The sequence below is a fragment of the Zingiber officinale genome, chromosome 3A, assembly GCF_018446385.1.
Source record: "Zingiber officinale cultivar Zhangliang chromosome 3A, Zo_v1.1, whole genome shotgun sequence".
In the NCBI taxonomy this organism is placed as follows: Eukaryota; Viridiplantae; Streptophyta; class Magnoliopsida; order Zingiberales; family Zingiberaceae; genus Zingiber; species Zingiber officinale.
In genome coordinates, this window is record NC_055990.1 from 17956195 (window position 1) to 17968089 (window position 11895).

At 37.9% G+C, this 11895-nt stretch overlaps 1 long non-coding RNA gene across 1 annotated transcript; it reads left to right on the top strand.

The window, feature by feature from the left end:
• The first annotated feature begins 1738 nt into the window (after window positions 1–1738).
• LOC122053577 lies at window positions 1739–2543 on the top strand. The gene is made up of 4 exons (XR_006132248.1): window positions 1739–2005; window positions 2099–2291; window positions 2402–2451; window positions 2527–2543. It is a non-coding gene; the product is annotated as an uncharacterized LOC122053577 (long non-coding RNA).
• The last annotated feature ends 9352 nt before the right edge of the window (window positions 2544–11895 follow it).

The following is an 11895-nucleotide window of genomic DNA, read 5'->3' on the forward strand; positions in this document are numbered from 1 at the left end:
CATTGCTCTATCTCCATCATAAGAAAGTTTTCGATTCTTGATCTCCAAGAATCGAAGCTTGCCGATGTGTATGGTGGAGCCACCCTTGTGTCAAATCCAAGTCCATCTTGGAATTGCATCTTGAAGTTGAGCTTGATAAAGTCTTGAACTTGAAGAATTTGCTTCAACTTCTTCACCCTCTAGCTTTTCTTGTTATGCTTGACCCTTCCGGCGATGATTCCGATGAAGAGCGGCCTCGCTCTGATACCACTTGTTAGGACCAAAAGTAGCTAGAGGGGGGGGGGGTGAATAGCTCGTCGCGTTCGCTCGTTGCTCGGCGTTGCTTGTTCCTTCAAAGATGTGCAGCGGAAAATACAGAAACAAACACACAACGCTAACACGGTTGGTTTTACTTGGTATCCACCTCACAAGAGGTGACTAATCCAAGGATCCACACCAACACACACACCCTCCACTAAATAAAACTCTCCTTTATGGTAACTACCAAGGGCGGAGAAGCCCTACAAGACTCAATACAAAAAGAGAGGGAAAGGATACAAAATACAAGCATAAAGCTTACAATGAATGCAGAAAACCCTAACCCTAGCTTCTCTTCTTGCCTTTGATCCGCCTCTTGACTCGGAGAGCTTCCAAGAACCTTCAAGAACTGGCGATCACGAGCTTTGAGAGTGCTGTGGAGGAGCTGGCGAGAAATCTGGAGTGAATCGGAGAAGAGATGCCGCAGCCATCACACGCTGCGGCCTTTAACGACGCCAACGGTCGGATCCCGATCAATTCGAATATTCCCAATCGATCGGGAGGCTTTGGATCGATCCACGGATCGATCCAGCGCCTATCGCGCGAAGCCTGGATCGATCCACGGATCGATCCGGCGCTTATCGCGCAGCCGCGTCCCAATCGATCCACCGATCGATTGGGACCTCTGGATCGATCCACGGATCGATCCAGAGGCTCTCTGTTCGCTGGGACAGGTCTGGATCGATCCACTGATCGATCCAGAGCCTGGATCGATCCACTGATCGATCCAGCACTTGATTTTTGTCCAAAACCAAGTCCCAAACCTCCCAAACCAACATCCTGTTGGTATGTCATGCCTAGCATCTAGTCACTCCCTTGACCTGCTAGGACTCCCTTACCAAGTGTCCGGTCAATCCCTTTGACCCACTTGGACTTTTCTCTGTGCCAAGTATCCGGTCAATCCCTTTGACCTACTTGGACTTTTCTTTCATGCCAAGTATCCAGTCAATCCTTTGACCTACTTGGACTTCTCAGTACCAGATGTCCGATCATCCTTGATCCATCTGGATTTTCCCTTGCCTGGCTTCACTCACCAGGACTTTCACCTAGCTTCACTCACTAGGGTTTTCCATCTGCCTAGCTTCACTCACTAGGACTTTCACCTGGCTTCACTCACCAGGTGTAAAATACAGCACCCAAATAGTATCTAAATAATAAGGTTATTGGACAAATAATCTTATTGGATTTTTCAGGAATTTTTAGAAATTTTCTGGGATTTAATTGGAGCTTTTATGACGTATTTAGGGGGGATACATTCATGGGCTTGGTAAAAGCCTGTTTGGAACACCATTTTAGTGGGAGTTGATTAAAGAACTCACTTATGGTTTAATAAAGTAAACCCTAAGTTTATTAAACCTAGGTATCCTATTTCCTCCACCGATCCTTTATTTCCCCTAAACGCGCCGATCCTCCTCCTCCCCTCTCATCTTCACGCTGCCGTGACCAGCTCCTCCTCACTCGATCGCCGCCGGTGAAGTCCTCAGCCGGCAACGTGCTAGCGACCTTGAAGCTGCAGCACCGTCTCCTGATCTTGCCGACGCCGAACCCTTTCCACCCGATTCCCTTCCTCTTCTCCTCCGCCCCTCTTGCTGTGATCGCCTCTTCATCTTGTCTTCGTCGCCGACCAAAAGAGCAGCTGTCCATTTCGGGAGTCGGCTTGTCACGCCATCGATTCACCGCCGGCTATGGGAGATTTGGTGATGACGAGGTTGTGCACTCAATCAAATCCCTTACTCCTCTATTATTCTTACTGTCATCATTTGATCCGTTCACCACCGGTGCTTCTTGTTGCTTGCCCTAGTCGGATTTCCTCCGCAAGTTGCCATTTCCGACCACGAGCCTGCATCATCCGCTGGCCACTGCTTTGGGGCATTTATCGCCAAGGCTAGGGCAGGGCTCGACCTCACTGTCATGAGCAGCCTCAAGCTCTGGTTTCTTTCCCTAGCCGACGATGCCTGTTCGAGGGAGGTTAGGACAGCAACACTGATGGCCAGGTGAGAGGCATTGTTGCATTTTCCTTTCGCTGATTTCTTGTGTGTTGTTGCCTTTTTGGGTGGTGCCGAGTGAAATTGGTCTTCATTGCCGCCTTTGCTCATGATCACAGCAGTAGCATTCATCCGAGAGGAGTTTATGGAATTGGATTAATTCTTGAAGGTAATTAGTTAAACTTGGCAGTAGATTTGGACATTGATCTTTATGTAGTGTTGATTGGGGGTAGATGTTTGGTAGGCAGTGGCTTCGCTTGGTTTCGCTCTTCACATCGCCGATGGTTTGTGGCTGACTCCGTCTGATCCGTATCAATTTCTGGATGCCGAAGAAGAAGAGGTAAGAGGATTGGAATGGGAAAATTATTAGATTGTTTGGATGGTTTTTCTTTATCTAGTTAGTTGGATGCTTAATTGTTGCTAACCCGTAGAAGTATGTGGATGGATGTGTTAATTGTAGATTAGTTGATACATGATGGATTTTTATTTATGGAATAGAAATTGATTCAAGTGTATTGGATTTATGATGTTTAGCTTGATAGTTGATTAGAAGTTGTGGATTCAGTTGTGATGTGTTGATTAAATAGCATTGGATTGATTAATGGATGAATTTGGTGAGTATTTGGGTAGACCGTTGTTAATTGGATTTGGACCGATTTGAATATTGTAGTTTGTTGTTCATGTGTGGTTGATGGAGTTTGATTTCAGATTTCTTGTGGTGGTTGGGTGGCTAATTTAAGTTTATTGTGAGATATGATTGATTCATTTGTGTGTTTGGAGATTGGTTTGTAGTCTTGTGATGGATTGATTGATTTTGGTTGATGGTGTGGGGTGGATATAGTTATGTATCCATTTCTGATTTAGATTTTTATTTGTGGTGTCCTGATTAACGAATAATTAGTTGTGTTGGTTGGATTGTCAGATGTGGTAGTTAGAAATGGATTATGCGGAGAATTATGCATGTTCGATTCATGATGTTTAGTTGTCGATGGAATTAAATTTGACTGGATTAGTTGGATGGGTTGATTATGCTTTCTTGGATTAAATGGAAGTATGTGAATAAAGAGGTTGAATCGGTTTAGGTTTGTTGATAGTTGATACATTGATTATAGATCCTTAGTTTTGTCTCGTATCCTGTATTTGTAGGATCCGAGTTGGATGTGATCTTCTGGAGTTGTTGAAGACGGTTGACACGCACTACGTATAAAGGCGGGTACTTCTTGCTTTATCTCTTTAGCACATTGATCTTAGTGCATGAGCTATATGTTTAGTTGGCTACTATGTTTATCTTGACTCCACTCTTATTTTTCCTGCGCTTGATACTTCCACTCAATCTTTGAGCTACTCGTTTATGTATCTATACAGTCTCTTGTTGCTATTCATGATATTTAGCAGATACTATAGTACTAGGTATTGGATACCAGATACCAGACATTAGATAGTAGGTATTGGATATATGGACACCTGATACCATGTTTACCTGCTTTGATTTCTGTTTATTTACACACCTTGCTGAGCATGCTGGCTTCATGTAGCATACCTGTTTCTGTTTATATATATATGATGACTGCTGCATTTTCGCATCATGTCATTGCATGCATAGCTGACGACTTTGGCTCCCTTGTGGTTGAGACGGTCGTTGGCCTGGGCCGCACGCTCGGCCGCTCATGGGTAGTGGTAGCTGGAGCGTGCCGCTTGTCCGCACACTCATGGGTAGTGGCGGCTGGAGTTGCGGCAGCAGGGACCCCCGTCACAGACGTAGCTATTCAGCTACTATGCACCTGTCCATCCGGTCACTCGAGAGTAGTGGCGGCCTTTGGGTGGTACAGTTTGTCATCGATCCGGCCTCTCGACCATACAGGGGTCGTGGTGCAGAGAGGTGGGCGGGGTGACCATCCGTACATACGCTGTTGTTATTATATCTGCTGGTTGTTTACTTATGCTGTTGTTGCTTATCTATGCTGCTGTTGCTAGATTATACTGCTGTTGTTTATTTATGCTGTTATGCTTACATAGGTTGAGATTTATACCTGTGATATGTGTTTAGACACTGGCCTACCTACTGTTGATATGTATATACCTCACATGATACCATGTAGTTATGAGCAGTACTGTAGCATGACTTTGCTACACTTTACCTTCTACCACTAGCCTAGGATATGGTTTCAGGTATGGACACTTATTATGATATCACTGTAGTATCTGCTATTTCCATACGAGACTGTATACCTTTGTATCTCTAGTTTGTTTTACTAAACTCATGCACTATCTGTCTATTACCCGCTGAGTTTGTATACTCACCACCCCGCATATTGGTAATTTCACCAGGTAACAGGTAAAGGAGTTATGGAGTCGCCTGGAGATCCTGTCCGCCAGTTCCGCGTCACATTCGAGGACGACTTTACGATTTCGGTATTTCTTACGTTATGTGTATTTTGGGTTTTGTACTTGTTTATATATTTGTATTCTCTTGTATTTGGTTTGTTATTATTGTGTCAAGCCGAGCCGGCTCGCAGTCAGTTGATTTGTGTTTTGTGATCGTTGATTGTGATTTCCGCTGCGTTGATTTTAGTACAGCCGTGTGGGCTGATTACTATATATCATATAACTGCGTGGTTGTGTTTATTTCTGATCCAGCCGAGTGGGCTGATTATATAACTGCGTGGTTGTGTATATATATTCCAGCCGTATGTGGCTGATGTATTTTGTATGTATGTATGCCTCAGATTGTCACCCGTACAGGGGAGATGCTGCCGAAATTTTTCGGTAAGGACTCCTCTGGGGGCGTGACACCAGGATTTCCATCTGCCTAGCTTCACTCACTAGGACTTTCACCTGGCTTCACTCACCAGGATTTCCATCTGCCTAGCTTCACTCACTAGGACTTTCACCTGGCTTCACTCACCAGGATTTCCATCTGCCTGGCTTCACTCACCAGGACTTTTCTTCTGCCTGGCTTCACTCACCAGGACTTTCATACTGCCTAGCTTCACTCACTAGGTCTTTCATTTTGCCTAACATCCCAGTTAGGACTTCCCAGTCAAGTATCCAGTCAACCTTGACCTACTTGACTCTTCTTCAATCAATATCTTATTGTCAAACATCTAAACCCAAACCAAGACTCAGCTTGGTTACCCAGGTCAACCTTGACCTGAGGGATATTGCACCAACAGAACTGACCAGTGAACTCGTGAATCTTGTGAAGAAGCTCTACAAGAAGAAGAAGAGCTTCAACAAGAAAGATCTGAAGAAGGCAGTTCAATCCAAGGAGGCCCAACCGAACTCAAAGGTAAAGTTCGAAGTCACTTGTTACGGGTGCAATCAGAAGGGGCATATCAAAGCCAACTGTCCCAATCAAAAGGAGGCTAAAAAGCAAAGAAGATGTAGGACCGTGATCGTTCGATAGAGGGGGGGTGAATATCGATTAGAAAACTCGAGTGTAAAAGTACGCAGCGGAAAAGTAAATGAACACAGTTGATTTTACTTCGTTCGGAGCCTGTGACGACTCCTACTCGAAGGCCCGTGGTCCTTGACCACTTTCGTTGGGCAATCACTAGCAATTCGAATATGATTACAAAAGGAATACAAGAAATGCTAATGAAACAAAGCAATACCGACAAGGAAATTAACCAAAGAAGAAGGAGCACTTTGTCGGAGCTTTGCTAGCGTCGTAGGAGTGTAGAGCAGCAGGACTAGCAGTCGAAGAGTTATCAGTTCATTTTTGAAGCTCCCCTCTGACCCTCCTTTTATATGAGGCTCGGGGCGCCCCGGATCCCCTCCGGGCGCCCTGGTGAGATGTGGCAGGTCCAACCGGTGAGCTCCACGTGGCGACGCGTAATCGGGATAAACATCGCCTCCCGGGCGCCCGGATCCCTTCTGGGCGCCTGGACCTTCGGGCGCCCGGATCCCCTCCGGGCGTCCGGACCACATTTCTCCAGAAACCAGCTTTCCTGCAAGACAAGGTTAGTCCGAGGCAAATAAACAATGTATATCCTGCAAAATAGAGTGTTAGCACAGTTTATAAATTTGACATAAGAAGTATGACTTAGATTCCGTCTTTCCGAGACCGGAATCTAGTCACGATTTCGACTTAGATATCCGAAATGGATCTAAGCCGGATCGACGCCTAATGTTCCCTTCCCGGGAACGCGTCCTCGCAGTCACTCCCCTCCAGTGACTTACCTTACTTACCTGCCAGACGTCCGGTCAGCCCTTCGACCCGTCTGGACTTCTCGCCAACTATCCGGTCAGCCCGTCGACCTAGCTGGACTTCTCGCCAAGCGTCCGGTCAGCCCATCGACCCGCTTGGACTTCTCGCCAGCTATCCGGTCAGCCCATCGACCTAGTTGGACTTCTCGCCAAGCGTCCGGTCAGCCCGTCGACCCGCTTGGACTTCATGCCAGACATCCGGTCAGCCCGTCGACCTGTCTGGACTTATCCTGCACACTCGATCAGAGTGTCAGATAACGACGAACCTAACTTAACTTGATTTGTCATTCATCAAAACCTGAGTTAGACCGTTAGTGCTAACCGCACCAACAATCTCCCCATTTTTGATGGAATGACAACCTGGTTAAGTTAGTGATAAATATATGCAAAAATCAAGCATGATTTTCGAGGTTTTTAAGGTTTTAAGTTAGTTTTTCAAGTTTGCATTTAGTTGCTCTAACTTAACCACATATCTCTCCCCCTTTGGCATTCATCAAATACGGACATAAGCCAAGTAATTTTGGAATGCAGAAAAAGTAAAACTTGTAAAAAAAATGTCAAGGTAACTTGGGGGAGTTTAAATAGTAATTTAACTTTTGTAAAATAACTAAGTTTTGAAAATAGCTAATTTAGCAACATAACTTAGTATTTAGTACATTTTGAGTAATTTTGAAAGATAATATCTGCAAAATTAATTGACTTTGTAAACTTAAGAGAAATTTTTGAAAGCTAATTTTCAAGCTTAAGTTTAGGAACGCTAAGTTTAGATATTCTAATTTCCAAACATGGGGTTATAAGTTACAAATTTTAAGATCAAATTTTCAAAGTAAGTTTCAACTTTTAAAACACTTTTCAAACATGATTTATTAAAACCAAAATTTCAAGGTTTAAATTTTCAAAATACGTTTCAACTTTGAAACACTTTTCAACCATGAGTTTTCAAAATCAAAGTTTCAAGACTGAGTTTGCAAAAGATTCAATTTTCAAAGCCTTAGTTTATAAAGTCAAATTGAAGAATTTAGTTTTAGAGAAACTAGTTTTCAAGAATAGGTTTATAAAGATTAAGTTCTCAAGATTAAGGATTTCAAAACTAAGTTTGAAAAAAAATCTACTTTTCAATACTGACTAGGTTTGTAAAACCTTTAAATTTGAACACTGAGATTCAATTTAATTTAAAAAAAACAAAAAAAATTTTAAGGTGGAGAAAATAATTTAGGTGATAAGTATTGATTTAATCCTCCCCCTAAACCTGATATTTAAAATAAAGCTTTTGAAAATATTTACTAAGAATATTTAATATAAGATTTTCAAAGTAATTGGGATAGAATTTTCTAAAGATATTTTAAAGAGAAAAAAATAACACTTAAGGAGATTAACAAAATAAACCTCCCCCTGAATTAGATACTCCTTTAATTTATTACTCTCCCTTAATTTATTAATTCTTCTAGGGGATTTAAATAGAAAGTTTGATAAAAAAAAGAAAAAATTGAACCTCCCCCTGAATTTGTTACTCCCCTTAATTTAATATCTCCCCTTTAAGTTAATACTAAGGTTTAGTTGTGTTAAATTTCAAAGCCCTAACACATTTGTCTAATTTAGTAACACTTATGTTATTATCTCTGTATCCTTGGTATAACTATTTATTTGAATTTGATTAATCAATTATTAATTAATTTTAGATTCGCTTAACTTTAGTTTAAGGTTAAATAAGATAGGATTTTATTAATTCAATAACAGTTAAGAATTATCAATAATTTATTGATTAGATTTTACTTGATTTAATAATTTAATACTTAGTGAAATAATTTAAATTTCATATTACCTGATTGAGTTGGTCAATGAAAGTGTTAGTTATAATAATAATAATTATTATTATTTATTTATTAATTTTTTTTAAAGGGATTTCTAGAACAGCATTTAAAAAGAATTTAAAATGATTTTTATAATATGTTTTATGTCAATTAACATACGTTTGATTCAGTTTTGATTTTAGATTTAAATTAATATTAGTGGTTAATTTAAGTTTAAGTTAAAATTTTTAATTTTAATTGTAATTTCAATATTAAGTTTTAATTTAAGATTTAATTTTCAGTTAAGTTAAATTAAAAAATAATTTTAAGGTTAAAATGATGTTTAAGATTAAAAATGAGTTTAAAGTAAAAAAAAACTTTTTTAAAGTGAAAATAATTTATAGAAATAATTTTTTACTATTTTTTTTAAGTTAATAGAATTTTATTATAGTTTTTAAAGAATTTTTAAAAGAGTTTTTAAAGAATTTTTAAAAGAGTTTTTAAAGAATTTTAAAATAATTTTTAATGAATTTTTAAAATAGTTTTTAAAGAATTTTTAAAGAATTTTAAAATAATTTTTAAAGAATTTTTAAAAGAGTTTTAAAAAATTTTTAAAATAATTTTTAAAGAATTTTTTAAAAGAGTTTTTAAAGAATTAAAATTTTTTAAAGAATTTTTAAACGAGTTTTTAAAGAATTTTAAAATAATTTTTTAAAGAATTTTTAAAAGAGTTTTTAAAGAATTTTAAAATAATTTTTTAAAGAGTTTTTAAAGAATTTTTAAAATAGTTTTTTTTTTTTAAAAAAAATTTTAAAAGAGTTTTTAAAGAATTTTAAAATAATTTTTAAAGAATTTTTTAAAAGAGTTTTTAAAGAATTTTTAAAATAGTTTTTTTTAAAGAATTTTTAAATGAGTTTTTAAAGAATTTTAAAATAAATTTTTAAAGAATTTTTTAAAAGAGTTTTAAAAGTATTTTAAAATAATTTTTTAAAGAATTTTTAAATGAGTTTTTAAAGAATTTTTAAAATAGTTTTTAAATTTTTTTTTAAAAGTAATTTTTAAAAGAAATTTTTTTTTAAAAGGTTTTTTTTTAAATAATTAAGTTAAAATAATTTTTAGGTTAAAATAAGTTTTTAAGTTAAAATAATTTTTGGGTTAAAATGAATTTTTAAGTTAAAAAATATTAATTTTAATTTTTCAAATAAATTTTTTTAAAAAATTTAATTTTAATTTAATTTAATTTAATTTGAAATTTGAAATTTAGTTTTAATTTGAAATTCAAAATTTAATTTTAATTTGAAATTCAAATTTTAATTAATTTTATTTTAATTTGAAATTTGAAATTTATTTTCAATTTGAAATTCAAAATTTAATTTTAATTTGAAATTCAAAATTTTAATTTTAATTTGAAATTCAAATTTTAATTTAATTTGAAAATTAATTAATTTAATTCTTATTCATCTCACCCGATCTAGATTATCAATCAGGGAAACCTATAATTTTGTGAGATGAATTAGATTTTATTACAGAGTTTGGTTTAACTTATGTTAGATTCAGGTTTAGCTTTGGTCTCAACAAATAGGCATTCTTCGGATAAACTTCTAAGCTTGGTGAGTCACTTGGACGTCATTAGAAGTAACCAACCTTTCGAGGTTTTCCGAATAGTCCTATCCACGGAGCTTAGTACTAAACCTTGGTCTAACTAGTTAGGATCCATTTAAAGGTAGCTTCGGTCGGTTCCACTTGGCCAAATGCACCAGATTGAAGCCATATCTTTCTAGACATGCGATGCCCAAGCTTCCCCAACGTACTATCATCAAAAAACTTCACCAGTACCATGATTCAAGTTAAACTTGAACCCTCTTTAACTAGTCCTAATTACCCTGTCAGGTAGGTTGGTTATGGTTACCCTATCGGGTAGGTTAGTTTTGGAGGTGCCAGCTATTCTGGAGCCTCCCCCTGAATTATTGGCCATTAACTTAGTTTTTAGTTCTGGATTTATTATAGTTAAGTTTTGGTTAAAATTCAATGTTTAATTTGTAATTTAGATTCAAGTTTTTAATTTTGAATTAATTAAATTAGTCAAATTATCTTTCTTTAAGAGAATGTTTTTAATATTTAAATTTTCTTTCAATTTCGCTTTTATTAGGTTAATTATCTTTCTTTAATAGCTTATTTTTAAAGTTTAAGTTTTTATTTATTTTTAAATTTGAATTAATTAAATTGTTTGAATTATATTTCCTTAAAGGTTTATCTTTTAACCTTTTATTAATTGTTAATTTTGACATAAGAAGTAGCTTTCCTGAAACCAGCTTTCCTGCAAGACAAGGTTAGTCCGAGACAAATAAACAATGTATATCCTGCAAAATAGAGTGTTAGCACAGTTTATAAATTTGACATAAGAAGTATGACTTAGATTCCGTCTTTCTGAAACCGGAATCTAGTCACGATCTCGACTTAGATATCCGAAATGGATCTAAGCCGGATCGACGCCTAATGTTCCCTTCCCGGGAACGCGTCCTCGCAGTCACTCCCCTCCAGTGACTTACCTTACTTACCTGCCAGACGTCCGGTCAGCCCTTCGACCCGTCTGGACTTCTCGCCAGCTATCCGGTCAGCCCGTCGACCTAGCTGGACTTCTTGCCAAGCGTCCGGTCAGCCCATCGACCCGCTTGGACTTCTCTCTAGCTATCCGGTCAGCCCATCGACCTAGTTGGACTTCTCGCCAAGCGTCCGGTCAGCCCGTCGACCCGCTTGGACTTCGTGCCAGACATCCGGTCAGCCCGTCGACCTGTCTGGACTTATCCTGCACACTCGATCAGAGTGTTAGATAACGACGAACCTAACTTAACCTGATTTATCATTCATCAAAACCTGAGTTAGACCGTTAGTGCTAACCGCACCAACAGAAGAAAGAAGGCCCTGAAGGCAACCTGGGACGAATCTTCTTCGGAGGACGACAACGATGAACTTGATCAAACAAGTCTACTCGCACTGATGGCCCGGGACCAGATCGTCGAGAGCGAGAGCGAGTCAGAAGCCGAGTCCGAGCAAAGCCACGGATCCACATCCGTTTCAGAAGGGCCAGACTCCACTGTAAGTATTCCAAGGCTTAATAATTTAGTTAATTACTTACTTCGCAAACTAGCTAAGTCAAACCTTAGGATTAAATCACTTCTAAAGGAAGTAGCTGTCCTTAAAGAAGTGACAAACACTAATTCCTTACCTGATCAAGTTCAAACTGGAAATTCAACTCAAGTTCAAAAACTTGAGGAAGAAAATTCTAGTTTGAAAAATCAGGTAAAAGATTTAAAAAATACTTTAGAACGGTTTTCTCTGGGATCCAAGAATTTGGACCTAATTCTTGGGACACAAAGAGCCGTCTACAACAAAACTGGGCTGGGATATAAAAGTAAAAAGAAATATAAATCTTATTTATCCTTAATAAACAAACAAAGTAGTAAATCAGTCGAAGCATGGGTCCCCAAGTCCAAATTGATCAATCAAGTTAGACTTGGCCAATACTGGGTTCTGAAGGATCAAATACACTACCTCGATAGACCATATCGAGGCTATGATCCAGGGAAAGCTAAAAGGAAAACGATCTTAAAAAT